Source organism: Triticum dicoccoides, chromosome 2A (genome assembly GCF_002162155.2).
Source record: "Triticum dicoccoides isolate Atlit2015 ecotype Zavitan chromosome 2A, WEW_v2.0, whole genome shotgun sequence".
NCBI lineage: Eukaryota > Viridiplantae > Streptophyta > Magnoliopsida > Poales > Poaceae > Triticum > Triticum dicoccoides.
In genome coordinates, this window is record NC_041382.1 from 363,687,316 (window position 1) to 363,706,938 (window position 19,623).

Below are 19,623 nucleotides of genomic sequence, written 5' to 3' on the forward strand. Positions count from 1 at the left end.
CTTGGGGAGCTTCTCTTGAAGTACTTGTGGGCGAAGATGTCGTATGTCCATAGGCGAAGATGCCTTGAAGTCGCTTGGTGAAAATGCCAAGGGAGATGGTGAAGTCATTGAGAAGTTGTTGGTGTTGAGCTCTTGACTTTCACGTCCTTGTTGGTGATGGTGTCGATGCCGATGTGATTTTGCCGGAGATGGTAGCTCAGAAGCATGTGCTCTTGAGCGTCTTCTCGAAGATGAGGAAGACCGCTTGTAGGACTTGATGAGGGCCTTGATCTCCTCCATTTGATCTTGCATCTTGGCGTCTGATGCGGAGCATCCCACGTTCATCCCCATGTACACTTCGACTACTCTCCAAGCCCCAAGGATACATAAGATGAGACCTCGACTATACACCATTGGACACAAGGTGAACTCGCTCCTCTTCGAACCATCACTTTCCACATATGAGACATGGCTACTACCTCAAATATATGTGCTATGCATGACCAGGAACAAAGAGGAAGGCCATGGACAAGACGGCGAGGACACCAAGCACACGGAACAAGAGGAACAGCTGTCAGGAAGCATCAGCTCCCGGACGTCCGACAGTCACTGGACGTCCGACGCCTGGAGTCTCCACCAGCCAGATGGACCAGCCGACGAAAGCTACAATGAACGGATGACCGACCAAGGCCGGACGTCCGACGACCATCAGCCACAGGACGACCGACAACGTCTGGAAATCCGACAAGGGCTATCCCGAGCCAAAACTCCGGACATCCGACAAGTACCGGATGACCGGACCCTCACGAGCCACCGGACGTCGGTACCTGTCGGACGACCGGCGCCTGTCTGTGCGCAGAGTATCGGGCCGAGGCCCATGTATCCCCCACTTACACCTTCGTGGCCCTAGACTATATGTACTCCTCCACCTCCTCCTAGGTAGGGTTAGCATTGGTTTAGCTCATATTTAGAGATAGAGCATTGCTCATCCACATCGGATCTACTCCACGAGAAAGACCGCGGCCCCTCTTCAGAGAAGATCCCTTTGGATTCAAGACCTCCTTGCGGAGAAGATCATCAAGACCCCCTCTTGGGCGGCCCCATCAAGGCCTCCTCACAGAGAAGACCATTACCTTTTGTATCGTCCGTTGTTGATCGTGGATCTTGTATCTCCCTTTGTGTTCATGGATCTAGCGCATGTGTGATCATTCTTGTTGGTTTTAGTGCTTCTCTCATGTTGCCCCTCGTGTTTCCCCTCATGATTCCCCTCGTTTCCCCCTCGTGTTCTTCGTGTTCTTCGTGGGATCCGCTCCTTTCATGAAAGATCAGTCACATAGGGTTCTACCCTACATCATCTTGGTATCATGAGCCACGTTGATCACGATTTCGGAGCCTCCCCTCGTTGTTTTCTAGTCTAATTTTGTTGTGTTCTTCCCCAAATTCAAAAATCCCCACCAAAAATAGCACCAAATTTTTTTGTGATTTGTTGGTTTGACGAAGTTTTGTTGGATTTGATCCATGGATTTGCTTGGTTTCAAGTGGATCTAGCATCTTCCCGAGTTTCCCAATCTTTCTTCCACGAAATTCCCTCAATTTTGACCCCAAATTCCCCAAATTCCGCCCAAAATCACGTCCCGGATCTGAAATTTTGCGTTGACCTCGACCCACCGGACGACCGGCCTTTCACGGACGTCCGGAGCCCCTGGAACGACCGGACGTCTGACCTCTTCTGGACGACCGGAACCCCTAACCCGAGCTGAATTTACGGACTTCCGAGCCCGCCCGGACGTCCGGCCCCCAGACATCCGACCATCATCGGCCGTCCGTAACGTGTAAAAACAGATTTCGCTCATATTTTGTTTTGGCCATAACTAATTCATCTGGAGTCTGATTTTCGCATTCTTTAGCTTGTTAGAAAGCTCTTGACATCCTCCTTCCCACAAAAATACCACCAACGTCATTTGACTTCATCAAATGTTTGGAACTTTGGCATCTTTGCCTAGGGCTTACACCACGTCATCTGCTACACCACCACCGACTTCCGCAACCTAACCAATTTTGTTCCCCTTTGCATTAATGGTTGCTTGAGGAGTGGTTTGAGTCTCCTAAGGTGTCTAGGCTACTTAGGGACGGTTGCTTCTTCATCAACCACCACCACCACTTCCGCATAGGCTTACCAACCATACACTTCTTTCCACACCGACTTAACCCAATTTTGGTTGTGTTGTGAGTTGTGTCTACTAAGGTGTTCCGTCTACTTAGGGACCGTGCTCCCAACTCCGACACCGTGTATAGCCCACCACCTTACCCTCCATTTCTGCATCGCGTACTCCACAACCCATCAGTGCATTTCCATAATCCCTTTGAGCTTCCGCAACCACCACCGCATTCCCGCTACCACCATTTGACATTTGACATTTGAGATTTTGAGTTCGCGATTTTTCCATTTCCTAAGGTGTTTTGGCTACTTAGGGACGAGTCTCCATCATCTTGGTACCTTCGTCAATATCACCACCACTCATCATCGCCACAGACGGTAACCTCCATATCATCTTGGTATCGTGCTATCCCTCCATTGTATATTCCCTTGACATTGCATGGATAAACCCTAGCCCATTTTGCGTTACTTGCCTATCGAGACTAGCCATTTGAGTATTGCCGGCAATGTTACTTGTGCACATTAGTGATCTACACCATACATTGCATACATACCATATCATATTGGTATCATATCATCACATGTGCCTCAAGTTTGTTCCCGCATATATACAATTGCTATCTTGGTTTGTGAATTCCACATTGTGGCCATATACAAAAAAAGGAATAAAGCTTTTAAGCAAAAGAGAAAGAGCAAAGAAGCTTGTAAGCAATAGCCATAGCATCATACCACATTGTCATATCCGATCATCTTGGAGCATACCACCGGAATATCATACATAGCATACTTGGGATAGAAAGTTCATACATTTTGCATCTTATAGGTTGTGCACAAGTATCGTATCCGCCTATAGAGCAGTCTTGCTAGCTTCTCTCTTGAGTTGTGCAACACGAGCGTTTTCCGTGGATTCCACATTTTGTGCTCATCCTTGGTTGCACGACCCCATTTATCTATCTGTGTGTGCGTTTCCGTGTGCCATTCTTTTCTATTGGTCTACTTGTTTCACTTGCGAATTTGTGAATCTCTTTCAACATTATTGACTCTTGCTAACATTTTGCATCAAATTTTTGTGCCACTATCCTCACCAAGCTCCACCATAAGCCTTATTTGTGTAGGTGTGAGAAACCGACAAGATTTGGTACCAATTGTGCTATTTCCTTGTTCTACATTGGATCGATCATTGATCCACCTTCAACTTCGGTCAAGGTACATTTGGTATTCGTTCTTCTCTTTCTCCCACTCATATTGGCTCGATTCTTGTGATGGATAGGCAAGGAATTTCATCTCCGGTCTTTCACAACAATGGCGGCGTGAACAACTACATCACCAAAGCGTCAATCTTCGATCTACAATGACAAATGCAAGGCGCACAATCAAGATTGCGAGAGCGCATCGAGAACCTCTCCATCGACATTCGTCACTCCAAAGTGAGGAAAAGGCACTACATCGACAACAAGCTTTCAGCGCACAAGGAGGAGCAATATGCAAGGATGGAGGAGATTCGGACTTTGTTGGCCAAAAATTCTTTCCCTTCATCATCCTCAAGGCGGTGGCGAGCACATCGATCCTCTTCGGAGCGCCCAAGCGATACAAGCGCAAGTCGTCCACGTCCGCATCTCCATGGCGACCACCATCACATTCGTGATCCACCTCGTCATGAAGGGCAAGTCACCTCCAAGCATCATGTGCACGACGACGACGAATGCCATCGAGCTCAAGCACGACAACGACAACATCATCATGAAGATGCTCGAGATGCGCCTACCTACAAGTCCCAACAAGCCCTACTTCACGCCAAGTCCAAACTTCATGACCACAAGAGAACACCACGAGACAAGCACCACCAAGAGCATGCTACGGCTACAACAACCACCTCGGCATCTTCGCCAAGTGCTATCAAGGCATCTTCGCCTTTGGACATACGCCATCTTCACCTACTTCACGTGAGTTCGCCTACATCGACATCATCAAGTACAAGGAGACCACCTATGAGCGAGGGTGACACTTCCATCTTCGGAAGCCCCCCAAGCAAGAAGGTCGAGCTAGGGCCATCCCCTTCGACCACGGCGACGAGCATGAACCTCTTCAACAACATGAAGATGGTGCCCATATTGGACTCATACTCTGAGTCAAGCTACGAGACCGCACATGAGACCTTATCTTCGGTCTTAGAGGAGAGTGATGATGTGCCATCTTCGGCCTTCATCCACGGCTACGACCACGACATGATTGAGCATGGAGACATTTGCACCTACATCTCTCCTACACCGACATGTGACGAGATGCCCCAATTGCCATGTGAGGAGAGCCAACAAACCACGAGTGATATGAGTGACTCAACCATATGTGACATTGAGTGCATTTCCTATGAGAGGATGAGTGTGACCATCACTAGCCCCACACTTGAGAGCATGCCACACATCCTATGTGAGGTTGAGAGCCATTTGAGTGACTCCACCAACCATATGAGTGAGAGCATCCAAGTGGGAGTGAGTGAGCCACAACACTTAGTGAGTGAGGTAGTTGACACGGCATGTGAGGCCACTATGATTTCTAATGACTTAACCTCTACTCCAAGTGTGTTTTCTTCTTTGGTGCTAGGTCTCATACATTATGACACGCCTATCCTCGATGAGTCCATACCTCCAATGGAGACGACGATGGCCATGATGGATGATGATGCACCCCCCACATGGTTCCATCAGGATGAAGATGATCATGACTTGTTCTTCGACACCTCACCTACAACACATGAGCGATGCTCCAAAGGTAACATAGGTGATGGTGCTTCTCTTGTCCCACTAGTGGACTATCTCACCAATGATTTCTTGCATGATGTTGATCCACTTATTCCAATGCTTCATGCTAGTGCGAATTCTTCATGTCATGACTTACCTATTTATGATAAATATGATGATGAGCATGTTGATTTGCCTAGTTGTGATGCTATGCTTCATAGGATATCTCCTGAAAATTGTTTTGGTCACATCATGTTTGACAATCCATTAACCTTGTCATATGCTGTGAGTGAGATCTCCCATATTGCATCATTTCAATCTCAACATAGTAACTATGCATGCCCCATTACAATAAATCCCATTTGCACTTATGGCATAGATGACGAGATGATGGTCATTGGCTTTTGTTTTTCCTGTGATGACATTGCCATGCTTCCTTTACATGATTTGCGCCATTCATCTACTATGCCATGCCATGATCACAATGTTCCAACTATGCATTGTCTTGGATGTTGTCAATATTCTCCATGTGATGTTTCCACTAATGATCATGAGGAGACCCCCATAGTTTGCTCATACATATTAGGAGATTTTGATGCATTCCATACATTGCATGATTCTCATAATTGCTTGCACCATATGCATTCCATGAATAACAATGCTCTACATATTTCTTGTGATGCATTACACAATTTGAGTCTCCATTATGCTATACATAATAACATACCTCTCATGATGGATGACATGTTTCTATATCACGCATCTCATTTATTTGATTTGTGCTAACCAACACAAGCACGTGCGCATCATGATGGATGATGTGTACATCTACCACACACACACAATTTTCCCTTTGTCTTTGTTTTGTGCAGGTACTCACGTATACTCGTCAACCTCTCAATCCCAAGAGTTGACGAAACGAGCTCTTGAGAGCAAAGATGACTTGGGATCCCGTGAACTATCCTTACCACCACTCTCTTCGCGCAACGACTACACGCATTTCTCTCACTTAGATCTCACACGGCTATGGGCTATATACCGCTTGTCGCTTCATGCTCATTTTCCGGTGTTCACTTTGCATGCTATGCTTACTTCTATGACTTAGACATGCAATTGTGACCCTTTCTTGCATCTACCCATGATTCACCATTATGCTACTCCTATGTGTATTTGCATGCTTGGTGGAGATCCTTGTTGCTATTGCCATGTTTATCATGTGCCTCATGCTATTGATGCTATTTTGCTCATATCCTCCTTTCATGCTTGTGATATGTCATGTGAATTATTCATGCACACTATTTGCACCCATGACATGCTTGTTATGATTCCCTCTAGTATGTTGCATCTTCGCACTACTAGCTCACACCACTTGATTGCTATGATTGCTTGCTTTCTCGCATCACCCATGTTACATTATTACTTGCTTTCTTGGGTTGATGACGCATATGTTCATGCCTCTCACATGATATATTTTGTTCATTGTCGCTTGCCTCCAATTGTTGCATCTATGCTTATTGATCGTGGAGACTTGGACACCTTACTTGTGATGCATGCTTGCTTGTTTGGGCCTATTGTATTTGGTTGTTCTCGCATCATATGCCTCCATACTATGAAATGCTCCCTTGTCCTTTCTTATGATGAGCATGATGCATCCACTTGTTGGGTATCTTACCACACGAATGATTGGTTTTGCATTTCCGCTAACCTCATTTGTTTTTCCGAGTGTTTGTCATGTTCTTTCATTTTGAAGGATTCACAAGGCGATACCGTCATGAGACAATTTGGTCATGTGAAGGCATACACGATGAGCGACACCAACATTTGCGAGAATCTCCTAAAGGTGAACTCCTTCCCTTTGAGCCATCCTCAAATATGCATACTGGATGGTCATTCTTTCATTGTTGTTTCCTTCTTGTTGTCTACATGGTACATCTCGCGAATGGAGGAGCGACATGGGAGATTGGCTCTATGGACCTTCACAGTGAGGAGCGCTCGGACTTATTGGATGCACCTTCGAACCGCCACTCATGCCACGACATCGAGCATTGGTACAACAACACCTCCATATTTGTTGATTGTGCTCACACATGTCATGCTCGATGGACATATCATACACATGACAAATTTGCATCTTATGCATGTATTGACTCACATTTTGATTGCCTTGTTGCATCTTGTATTCCTATGTCATCCATGATATATGAGCTTGTGCATTTCCTTAGCAAATTTGTTGTGATCTTTCTTGATGGCATATTCATACATCATGATCTTATTGCCTACCATAAATTGCATGATCACATCACATTGATCATCCATTGCCATATTCATGCTATTGATAAACCGTCTCACTATAACATCATTTTGCACCGTGGTTGCATTGATCATATTCTTGCTTTCACTCCCATGAATGTTGTGCATACATTTCCATATCTTTTGGATAAGCTTCATGCACCTTGTCATGATCAATATTGTCGCACGGACACATGTTTACTTGATGGACACTTCGTGTGCGCTAACCATTGTATTTCCAGGTGTACTTCGTGTTTGCTTATTTTGCATGTACCATAACCGGAGACACCTTGGAGTACATGGATTGCGCCATGCCTTCAACTCCGTCCAACTACAAGTCCGTCCACGACAACCATTTCCATGGTGATGAGGATCACGATCCAAGGTCGGATCTTTCCCAAGGGGGGGGGGAGATGATGCGGAGCATCCCACATTCATCCCTATGTATACTCCGACTACTCTCCAAGCCCCAAGGATACATAAGATGAGATCTTAACTATACACCATTGGACACAAGGTGAACTCGCTCCTCTTGGAACCATCACTTTCCACATTTGAGACATGGCTAATACCTCAAATATATGTGATATGCACGACCAAGAACAAAGATGAATACCATGGACAAGACAGCGAGGACACCAAGCACATGGAACAAGAGGAAGAGCTGCTAGGAAGCATCAGCTCCCGGACATCCGATAGTCACCGGACGTCTGACGCATGGAGTCTCCACCAGCCAGATGGACCAGCCGAAGAAAGCTACAGCGGCCAGACGACCGACCAAGGCCGGACGTCCGACGACCATCAGCCACCGGACGACCGACAACGTCCGGAAATCCAACAAGGGCTATCCCGAGCCAAAAAGCCAGACGTCCGACAAGTACCGGACGACCGGACCCTCACGAGCCACCGGACGTCTGGTACCCATCGGACCACCGGCGCCTGTCTGTGCGCAGAGTATCGGGCCGAGGCCCATGTATCCCCCACTTACCCCTTCGTGGCCCTAGACTATATATACTCCTCCACCTCCTCCTAGGTAGGGTTACCATTGGTTTAGCTCATATTTAGAGATAGAGCATTGCTCATCCACATCGTGTCTACTCCACGAGAGAGACCGCGGCCCCTCTTCGAAGAAGATCCCTTTGGATTCAAGACCTCCTCACGGAGAAGACCGTTACCTCTTGTATCGTCCATTGTTGATCGTGGATCTTGTATCTCCCTTTATGTTCATGGATCTAGCGCATGTGTGATCATTCTTGTTGGTTTTAGTGCTTCTCTCGTGTTTCCCCTCGTGTTTCCCCTCGTGATTCCCCTCGTTTTCCCCCTCATGTTCTTCGTGTTCTTCGCGGGATCCGCTCCTTTCGTGAAAGATCGGCCACATAGGGTTCTACCCTACATTAGCGTCGTTGGAGTTGTTCGTGGCATCAAACTTGTCGTTGTTGTTGTAGACCGAAGATGAAATGCCCTGCCTATCCATCACAAAACTCGAGTAGAGGTGAGTAAGAAATGAGATAAACGATACCAAGTTAACTTTCCCCAAAGTTGAGGATGTATCCCGTTTCACTCAATGTGAGATGAAAGAATAGTGGAATTGGTACCAGATTTGTTTACTCACACCTATCAAGTAAAGCTTATGGAATAGCTCGGTTAGGATAGTGGCACAAAAATTTGATGTAAAATGTTAGCAAGAACCAATAATGTTGAAAGACATTCACAAATTCGCAACTGAAACAAGTTGACCAATAGCAATGAATGGCACACGGAAACTCACACATGGATAGATAAATGGGACCGTGCAACCAAGGAATGAGCACAAAATGTAGAATCCACGGAAAACGCTCGTGTTGCACAACTCAAGAGAGACACTAGCACGATTGCTCAATAGGCGAATACGACACTTGTGCACAACCTATAAGATGCAAAATGGATAAACTTTCTATGCCAAGTATGCTATGTATGTATGGTGATGAGGACATGACTACCTTGGGTATGACCAAAAATATTGCATACATGTATATTTGTGAGGTGATTTCTAATGCAAACTATGCAATGATTTATTTATGTCATCCAGGACAAAAATACTTCACAAACTTTTGTGCCATGTCTAATTGCAGGTGTAGGAGACATTTTTACAATCCACATATGACGGTAAGGGAAAAAGAGAAGTTTAGGTGCTGTTCAAAAAGTCCTCTCACGTCACTTTTGGGCCAAGAGAAGATAGAGTCCAAGTCTCTCACGTACCGGATTCAGATTCGGACTGCACAGACATACCTGTCTCAAAATGCCAACAACTTTTTCATATAGACTCCAAATTGGGTGATTCTTTTTTTGTTTGAAAGTAGATTCCGTGATCTTTCCAACACAATTAGATTCACCTTCAAATTCGTCTGGAGTGTTCAGTTATGGACGAAATAATCTGACATTGCAGCAGAATCTAAGTCAAACTACAAGCCCAAAGGTGTTGCATCACCTCCACTTGGGCCCATGAGCCTTGTACGACCTAGGGTTGGTTTTAGGCAGCCTTGGGACGTCCTCCCACCTCTTTGACCACCACCCCTTGCTCCTATATAAGTAGATCCATCTAGTAGCTTTTTCCTTGGGGATTTGTTTAGTTAAAAGTTAGCCATTGCAACTTCGTGTACTTCGTTTGTGTCCAATGACCAGACCAAGACCGCTTCCAGATCCCCACCTTTATTAATACTTCATCCATATTTGCAATATTCAGATTGCTTTTATCATATTTTTGCTTGTTCTTCGATTGCATGCAAGAATAGACCTTCGTGGTCAGGTTGATCGTGCTCCGGCGTGGTCAATAACCTCTCGGAGTTGGTTTAGCGATTGCTAAGGCGCAACGTCGTGCACGTTTGTAGTCGGATCGTCAAAGTCGTCTCCACCAAATCGATAGTTATCATCTCATCAAAAGATCGGGGCAACCCGCCTCTATCAAGTGGTATCAGTTTTCAGGTTGCTCGGTGAGAATTTCCAGTTTTTCCTAGATTAGATTTATTTTCTTACCTACTGTCCAAGAAAAAGCCAAAAAAGTTAGATCTATTCATCCTTTGTCCAAGCCAGTCTGAGCCTTTGCAATTTTCTTTTCATTGCTTGCATAGTTGAATTATTGGTTGCATCGTCGTGTCGAGTTGCTGGTCTTAGTCTAGTTTGTTTAGAGTTTCGAGTTATGTTCACATTAGTCACGCCGCCGCTGCATCGTTATCCCTTCTGCTGTCCACCACCCATCCATCCACCACGTGCTACCCACCGTTCATTGTCATAATCATAGTTGAGATCGTTCACATTTTCGCTTGATCCAATCTACATCTTATCTAGTTTGTTTTGGAAAGAGGGAGAGAGAAAAAAAAAGTCAGAGAAAAAAAGAGAAAGAAAAAGAAAAAAAGTGTGCGAGAATGCTACATTGTCATAATCATAGTTGAGATCGTTCACATTTTCGCTTGATCCAATCTACATCTTATCTAGTTTGTTTTGGAAAGAGGGAGAGAAAAAAGTCAGAGAAAAAAAGAGAAAGAAAAAGAAAAAGATATATGGTGCAAAGATGTAAGACAAGCATGCTTCACAAGAATTATGTCAAAATCTCCAAATATATGCGAGAATGCTATGGGGGCAAACCCATTGTCAAGACTAAATGCAAAATTGCACTCAATACATGGCAACTCATCTAGTATGAGAGAGGCAACATATGGAGATATATAACAAGAAGCAATAACAATCATGTGCAAAGCACGTAGATGGTTGTCATCAACCGCAGGAAATGAGCAAGTATGAATCATTGGTGATGCAACATAAGCAAGCATAGTAATCAAGGTGTGTAAACTAGTGGAGCGAAGATGGAACATACTAGAGGAAATCATGGCAAACATGTCATGTGAGCAAATAAATAGGCAAAGGCAATGCACATGACATGTCGCAAGCACGAGCAAAAAGCAAGATCATAATATCATCATAGGAATGGGGCACAAAGCAAACATGGCAATAACAAGTAATATCTCCACCAAGCTTGCAAATACACATACAAGTATGAGAATCAATCGTCATGTGCAATGCAAAGCATGGGTCACAAATGCATGGCAAAGGCATAGGAATGCGCATATCATGCAAAGTGAACAAGGCAAGATGGGCATAGAATATGTATTGGCCAATAATCCATAACCATGTGAGGGACATGTAGAATAAATGTGCGAAGTCTTTACGTGAAGAGAGCGGTGGGAAAGACAATCCATGGGATCCCAAGTCACCCTTGCTCTCTGGAGCTTGTTTTGTCAACTCATGGGATTGTGAAGTTGACAAGTATTCGTGGGTACCTACACAAAAGAGACAAAAGCCAAAGAAATTGTGTGTGTGGTAAATGTACACATCATCCATCATGATGTGTATGTGCACGTGAGAGTTAGTACAAGATAAGCATCTCTCAAAGAAATTTGATGCATGGCATAAGAACATGTCATCCATCATGAAAGAATAGTTATTGTGTATAACACAGTGGGGACACAAATTGAGCGTGCAAGTATGTGTCCCAACAATACCATGGTTATTCATGGGAAGCATATGGTGCACACAAGTATTGGGATCATGCAATGAATGGGGTGAATCAAAATCTCCTAAAATGTATGAGGAAACTATGGGGGTCTCCACATGAGCAATATTGGAAACATCATATGGAGAAAATGGACAACATCCAAAACAGTGCATATCCGAAGCTAGGTGGTCATGGCATGGCATATGAGATAAATAATGCAAAGGGAGCATATCAATTTCATCACAAGAAAAACAAATGCCAATAACCATGGGCTTGTTATCTATGCCATATGTGCAAATTGGGTTTATTTTAATAGCATATGCATAATCACTATGAAGAGATTGCAAATATGACATATGATTGATCTCATGCATAACATATGACAAGTCAAGTGGATTGGCCAACATGATGTGATGTAAAGAATTGTCACAAGAAGTCCTATGCAACATGGCATCACAACTAATAGAATCCACATGGCAATCATCAAACTCATCATAAATGGGTAAATCATAGCATGGGGAAGTCGCACTAGCATGAAGCATGGTAATAGGTTGATCAACATCATGCAAGCAATCAATGTCAAGAATGTCCACTAGTGGGACTAGAGAATCACCTTCACCTATGTTACCTTTGTCATTCCACTCAAGTGGTGTAGGTGAGGTGGCAAAGACCAAATGGTGGTCATCATCATCAACTTGATAGAGCCATGTGGGGGTGCATCATATTCCACCATGGCCATCGTCTTGTCCAAAGGTAGGACGTAGTCGTCGTGAATCGGCTTGTCATCATATATGGGACCTAACACCAAATGAGAAGACACAATATAGGTAGAGGTTAAGTCGTTAGAAATCAAAGGGGCCTCACATGCCCTATCAACTATCACACTCTCTCTATGTGGTGGTTCACTCACTCCCTCAAAATAGGTGCGCTCAAACTTACATATGGTGGAGTCACTCATCTCACTCACGAGGTGGGAGTTGCGGCTCTCCTCACATGGGAATTGTGGCAACACATCATATATCAGGCTAGTGGTGAAGTCACTCTCACTCTCAATATGGCGGCTAAAGTCACTCAAGGCATCATATGTCGTCGTGGTCGAAGGGAAAATCCCATGCTCAACCATCTCGTTGTCGTCGCCGTGGATGAAGGCCGAAGATGGCACATCATAACTCTCGCCTCCTAAGACGGAAGCATCATCCTTGCTCATCACCATGTCGCTCACCTCCAAAGCATGTTCCTTGATTGGCTCCATAGTCGTAGTCGTCGCCACACCATCTTGAAAAAGAGTCGAAGTAGACTGGGCACCATCAATGCCACAAAGAGGGATGGCCGTGAAGTGGAACTTGGGAGCATCGTCTTGTAGCTCGTCGGGCTTGGACATCTTTGTGGTACTATCCTCATGCTCGTTGTCGTAGAGCTTGGTCACCGTGAAGTGTGCTTGGGGTGCAGAAGCCTTGGCCTTCATGAGTTCATGTTCTGCCTTGAGAGCACCAATGTAGTTGTCGTCAAGGGACATGTAGTTCTCGAGGAAGATAGTCTTGGAGATGTCGTTGTTCAATCCCATCGTGAAGTAGAACTTCATCGAAATGGGGTCGTCCATGCCGGCTCGTCGCAAGGCAATCTTCATTTCCTTGAAGTACTCGTCGATGGACTTGGATCCTTGGGTGGTGTTCTTCAATTGGTGTAGAAGTTGTTCCGTGTAGGTTGGAGTCACAAACTCTCGCCGCAAAGCTCTCTTCGTCTTGGGCCAACTCATGTCGTAGCTCTCCGAAGGTGTGTGAAGCCACCATGTGGACGCGTAGTCATGGAAGTTCGTTGTGGCGCACTTCACTTGATCTTCAGGATGAACTTGATGTAGCGTGAGGTAGTCGTCCATTAGGTGCTCCCACTCGAGATACTCCTTGGGTTCTTGAGTCCCATAGAAAGGAATCCTGTGGTCGGTGTCGAGGTCGTAGTAACTCATGGGAGTCGCAGACTTGAGCTTGGGAAACTTGGGGAGATGCTAGATCCACTAGAAACCAAGCAAATCCACGAATTAAAATCAACAAAACTTCCTCAAACCAACAAATCACAAAAAAAATTGGGGCTATTTTTGTTGGGGAATTTTCGAAATTGGGACAAAATCAAGCTAGAAAAAGAGGGGTAGGAGCTCCAAATATGTGATCAACGTGGCTCATGATACCAAGATGATATCATGAGACAAGCTGGCTCTGATCCAAGATGATGTAGGGTAGAACCCTAGTGGCCCAATCTTTCATGATTGGAGTGGATTCCCTCGAAAAACACGATGAACACGGGGAAGAACGGAGATAAATCACAAGGGGAAACACTCAAGAACAAGTCCAATCACACATCTACTAGAATCAAATCCACACAAGATCCATAAAGGTACAAGAACAACAAAGGGAAAGATACTAGGTAGAGTTCATCTCCAAGAGGAGGTCTTGAGGTCTTCTCCATGAGGAGGTCCTGAATCCAAGGTGGATCTTCTCCGAAGAGGCACCCGGTCTCTCTCTCAATGGAGTAGATCCGTAATGGATGAGCAAAGCTCTATCTCTAATGAGCTACTACTTTGCTAACCCTAGAAAGGAGGTGGAGGAGGTCTATATATAGTCTAGTGGGCGAAGGGGTAAGTGAGGGGGCGAATGGGTACACGGGCCTCGGCCCAAGTCATCCACGCAGGCAAGGGCCGGGTGATCCGGATGGGGGTCCGAATGATATGGGCATCGTCCGGATGATCCGGGACCTCGTCCGGATGATCCGGCTCTGCCGAGCAGATTCTGCAAGTTTCGGCCGTCGAGGTTGGGGGATTACCCGGATGATCCGGGTGGGTGTCCGGATGATCCGGCTCGTCGTCTGGATGATTAATTGCAGGTGTATGAGACATTTTAACAATCCACATATGAATGTAAGGGAAAAATAGAAGTTTAGGTGCTGTTCAAAAAGTCCTCTCACGTTACTTTTGGGCCAAGAGAAGATAGAGTCCAAGTGTCTCACGTACTGGATTTAGATTCGGACTGCACAGACATACCTGTCTCAAAATGACAACAACTTTTTCATACAGACTCCAAATTGGGTGATTATTTTTTTCTTTGAAAGTAGATTTCGTGATCTTTCCAACACAATTAGATTCACCTTCAAATTCGTCCGGAGTGTTGAGTTATGAACGAAACAATCTGACATTGCAGCAGAATCTGAGTCAAACTACATGCCCAAAGGTGTTGCATCACCTCCACTTGGGCCCATGAGCCTTGTACGACCTAGGGTTGGTTTTAGGCTGCCTTGGGACGTACTCCCACCTCCTTGGCCGCCACCCCTTGCTCCTATATAAGTAGATCCATCTAGTAGCTTTCTTGATGAGGACATCAATATAATTGTTACACCCACAGCCCCTACTGCTATACATACTGGACCAATTACTAGAGCTCGTGCACTCCAACTAAATTACCAGGTACTTTTGTTTCTTGGTAATGATTCTAATGTTCATGAGAATATGATGCTGCCTAAATTGGATACATTTGTTTTGCTTACAAATGAAGGGCCTAGCTTGGAGAAGGATGAACATTGGAGCAAGAACAAGCATGGAGATGATGGCATGCGCAAGGGGAACAAGAACGGAGTTACAAGTGATGATTTCAGGACTTTGAAGCCACCATAATGGGTGCATGAAGCCTTGGACGAAATATACAAGATGCCACTTCATAAATTTCGTCCCGAGGCTATTTTAGGTGCTGCGTCACCTTATTATTGGGCCAGGCCCTTGTAATTTCGAAATACATAAGTATAGGCTATTTTTAGAGTCCGTATGTGTGGGGAAACAAGAGATAGGGTTGATTTCGGACCCTGCACCAAGGGCCACGAAATTCCCCCCCTCTTCCTCCATATATACAGCCCTTAGGGCATCGTTTAGACTTTGGGTTTTGTTTAGATTAAAAGTTCGCCATAGTTGCAACTTCGCGTACTTCGTTTGTGTTCAACGACCAGACAAAGGCGTCACAGAACCCCACCTTGATCAATAAAGCTTTCATCTTATATTCGCAATATCCAGATTGCAATCTTAGTTTCTTGCTTGTTCTTCGTTTGCTCGCAGGAAACAGACCCTCGTGGTCAGGTTGATCGTGCTCCGGCGTGGTCAATAACCTCTCGGAGTTGGTTTAGCGATTGCTAAGGCGCGACGTCCTCGCACGTTCGTAGTCGGATCGTCAAAGTCGACTTCCACCAAAGCGATATCCATCATCTCATCGAAATACGGGACACCTTTGCCTCTATCAAGTGGTATCAGATTTCCAGGTTGCTCGGTGAGATTTTACAGTTTTTCGTAGTTTAGATCGAGTCTGTTCTTCATACCTATAGTCCACGAAAAAGCCACAAAAAAAATTAGGGTTAGTTCATCATATCCAAACCAATCTGAGCCTTTGCATAATCTTTTTAGGGTTTTGCTTTGTTGAATTTGCGGTTGCATCGTCGGTCTAGTTGCTGGTCTTAGAGTCTAGTCTTTTAGAGTTTCGAGTTCTGGTCATAAGTTGTCACAGAACCCCACCTTGATCAATAAAGATTTCATCTTATATTCGCAATATCCAGATTGCAATCTTAGTTTCTTGCTTGTTCTTCGTTTGCTCGCAGGAAACAGACCCTCGTGGTCAGGTTGATCGTGCTCCGGCGTGGTCAATAACCTCTCGGAGTTGGTTTAGCGATTGCTAAGGCGCGACGTCCTCGCACGTTCGTAGTCGGATCGTCAAAGTCGACTTCCACCAAAGCGAAGAAGACGGAGGACGTACTTGCTACACATTTCTTTTGGCCAAAGATGAGACGGGATGTTGAGCGTTTTATTGCTCGCTGCACTACATGTCAAAAAGCTAAGTCACGACTCAATCCTCATGGTTTATATATGCCTTTGCCTGTACCTAGTGTTCCTTGGGAGGATATATCTATGGACTTTGTTTTAGGTTTACCTCGAACAAAGAAGGGGAGGGATAGCATATTTGTTGTCGTGGATAGATTCTCGAAAATGGCACAGTTTATACCATGTCATAAAAGCGATGATGCTGTTAATGTTGCTGATTTGTTCTTTCGTGAAATTATTCGCTTGCATGGTGTGCCAAATACTATTGTTTCAGATCGTGATACTAAATTTCTTAGCCACTTTTGGAGATGTTTATGGGCTAAGTTGGGGACTAAACTGCTTTTTAGTACTACTTGTCACCCCCAAACTAATGGCCAAACTGAAGTAGTCAATAGAACATTGTCTACTATGCTTAGGGCTGTTTTGAAGAGTAATAAGAAAATGTGGGAGGAATGCTTGCCTCATATTGAATTTGCTTATAATCATTCATTGCATTCTACTACTAAGATGTGCCCTTTTGAAGTTGTGTATGGTTTCCTACCTCGTGCACCTATTGATTTGTTGCCTCTTCCATCTTCGGAGAAGGTTAATTTTGATGCTAAACAACATGCTGAATTGATTTTAAAAATGCATGAGTTAACTAAGGAAAACATTGAGCGTATGAATGCTAAATATAAACTTGCTGGAGATAAGGGTAGAAAACATGTTGTGTTTGCACCTGGAGATCTTGTTTGGTTACATTTGCGTAAGGATAGATTTCCTGATTTGCGCAAATCAAAGTTAATGCCACGTGCTGATGGTCCCTTTAAGGTGTTAGAGAAAATAAATGATAATGCATATAAACTGGAGCTGCCTGCAGATTTTGGGGTTAGTCCCACTTTTAACATTGCAGATTTGAAGCCTTATTTGGGTGAGGAAGATGAAACTTCCGTCGAGGACGATTTCATTTCAAGAAGGGAAGGATGATGAGGACATCAATACAATTGTTACACCCACAGCCCCTGCTGCTATACATACTGGACCAATTACTAGAGCTCGTGCACGCCAACTATATTACCAGGTACTTTCGTTTCTTGGTAATGATTCTAATGTTCATGAGAATATGATGCTGCCTAAATTGGATACATTTGTTTTGCTTACAAATGAAGGGCCTAGCTTGGAGAAGGATGAACATTGGAGCAAGAACAAGCATGGAGATGATGGCATGCGCAAGGGGAACAAGAACGGAGTTACAAGTGATGATTTCAGGACTTTGAAGCCACCATAATGGGTGCATGAAGCCTTGGACGAAATATACAAGATGCCACTTCATAAATTTTGTCCCGAGGCTATTTTAGGTGCTGCGTCACCTTATTATTGGGCCAGGCCCATGTAATTTCGAAATACATAAGTATAGGCTATTTTTAGAGTCCGTATGTGTGGGAAAACAAGAGATAGGGTTGATTTCGGACTCCTCCACCAAGGGCCACGAAATTCCCCCCCTCTTCCTCCATATATACAGCCCTTAGGGCATCGTTTAGACTTTGGGTTTTGTTTAGATTAAAAGTTCGCCATAGCTGCAACTTCGCGTACTTCGTTTGTGTTCAACGACCAGACAAAGGCGTCACAGAACCCCACCTTGATCAATAAAGCTTTCATCTTATATTCGCAATATCCAGATTGCAATCTTAGTTTCTTGCTTGTTCTTCGTTTGCTCGCAGGAAACAGACCCTCGTGGTCAGGTTGATCGTGCTCCGGCGTGGTCAATAACCTCTCGGAGTTGGTTTAGCGATTGCTAAGGCGCGACGTCCTCACACGTTCGTAGTCGGATCGTCAAAGTCGACTTCCACCAAAGCGAAATCCACCATCTCATCGAAAGACGGGACACCTTTGCCTCTATCAAAGATAAGTTGACACATGCTCCTTTACTCCAAGTTCCTGATTTTAATAAGACTTTTGAGCTTGAATGTGATGCTAGTGGAATCGGATTAGGAGGTGTGTTATTACAAGATGGCAAACCTGTTGCATACTTTTCTGAGTGGGCCTAGTCTGAATTATTCTACTTATGATAAAGAATTATATGCTCTTGTTCGGACTTTAGAAACATGGCAACATTATTTATGGCCCAAAGAATTTGTTATACATTCTGATCATGAATCTTTGAAACATATTAAAAGTCAAGCTAAACTGAATCGTAGACATGCTAAATGGGTTGAATTCATTGAGACTTTCCCTTATGTCATTAAACACAAGAAGGGAAAAGAAAATGTTATTGCTGATGCATTGTCTCGTCGCTATACTATGCTTTCACAACTTGACTTCAAAATATTTGGTTTGGAGACCATCAAAGATCAATATGTGCATGATGCTGATTTTAAAGAGGTAATGCAGAATTGTAAAGAAGGAAGAATGTGGAACAAGTTTGTCGTTAACGATGGATTTGTGTTTCGTGCTAACAAGCTATGCATTCCAGCTAGCTCCGTTCGTCTTTTGTTGTTGCAGGAGGCGCATGGAGGAGGATTAATGGGACACTTTGGCGTGAAGAAGACGGAGGACGTACTTGCTACACATTTCTTTTGTCCAAAGATGAGACGGGATGTTGAGCATTTTATTGCTCGATGCACTACATGTCAAAAAGCTAAGTCACGACTCAATCCTCATGGTTTATATATGCCTTTGCCTGTACCTAGTGTTCCTTGGGAGGATATATCTATGGACTTTGTTTTAGGTTTACCTCAAACAAAGAAGGGGAGGGATAGCATATTTGTTGTCGTGGATAGATTCTCGAAAATGGCACACTTTATACCATGTCATAAAAGCGATGATGCTGTTAATGTTGCTGATTTGTTCTTTCGTGAAATTATTCGCTTGCATGGTGTGCCAAATACTATTGTTTCAGATCGTGATACTAAATTTCTTAGCCACTTTTGGAGATGTTTATGGGCTAAGTTGGGGACTAAACTGCTTTTTAGTACTACTTGTCACCCCCAAACTAATGGCCAAACTGAAGTAGTCAATAGAACATTGTCTACTATGCTTAGGGCTGTTTTGAAGAGTAATAAGAAAATGTGGGAGGAATGCTTGCCTCATATTGAATTTGCTTATAATC